Below are 1,069 nucleotides of genomic sequence, written 5' to 3' on the forward strand. Positions count from 1 at the left end.
GAGAGAAGCTGCAGAAGCCATATTTATCCAGGGCAGTCCTCCAAGCGCCATGGAAAGAAAGAAACTGAAGTTACTTAGGCGCCTGTATGTATGTAAAGAAGAAGGCTGATGATGTTGATACGTAAAACTGTCCTCGTCGATCATAGTTATCATACTTTTTCTTTTACTTTCTAATTTAACCCCTTGCCGCCTATACCTTTTCTATTTTTGCATCTCCTAAAAGAAACCATAACCGTTTTAATTTTCCATTTACAAAGATGCAAATTGGTTTGTTTTTTGCAGTATTTTATTTACCATTAAAGAGGACTTGTCACTCAAATTTTCAGCACTAGGAGCTGCTTACACAAACGCCGCAGTGTTAGAGTGATAGCGTTACCGGAAACCAACGGTAACGCTAATACTGCGGCGGGGTACAGTGTAATCTTCGGACTGTATTAATTGAGGGGCGGTCAGAGGATCTGCCTCTTTCCCGGACCGCCCTGCTCGCTCCATAGGCCAGCAGTGACTGCTGCGCGCCAGTCACCTCCCCTAGCCACGCCCCAACTCCGCCCCCGTCATGAATACGTCGGACAGCTTTGCGAGCTGTCCGACAATTACACTGTACCCCGCCGCAGTGTTAGGCTGTATTCACACTACCGCATGGGGGACGTATATACGGCAGATATACGTCCCTCATAGACGGCAATGGGCACGCAGCGCCCTACGGGGGCGGTAGTGCTGCACCGTACCACTCGGTACCCCGTGAAAAAATAGTACCGTGGTTCAGGTGGTTTGTTCATTACCATGGGGTAGTGCCTTTGCTGTGAGGTACTCTGTGAAAATTAATAAAAGAGCAGGAATCTATAGTGCATAAAGCGGGAGCAGCAAAGGTACCATTGGGTAGACACATTATTGTGCTGGTGTTTACAGTAATTAGGCGAAATCTAGTTATTCATTAAGCCCTTTTGAAGCTGTGCTCTCTAACATGTAGATTTACTTAGCCTCCCTCTGTAAAATATTTTTGTCCCAGTTTCTACCCCTCCTCTTGGCAGGGGATTGTGTGGTTTGTGTTGTGATTTGTTGGTGATGT

The sequence above is a fragment of the Engystomops pustulosus genome, chromosome 2 (genome assembly GCF_040894005.1).
Source record: "Engystomops pustulosus chromosome 2, aEngPut4.maternal, whole genome shotgun sequence".
NCBI lineage: Eukaryota > Metazoa > Chordata > Amphibia > Anura > Leptodactylidae > Engystomops > Engystomops pustulosus.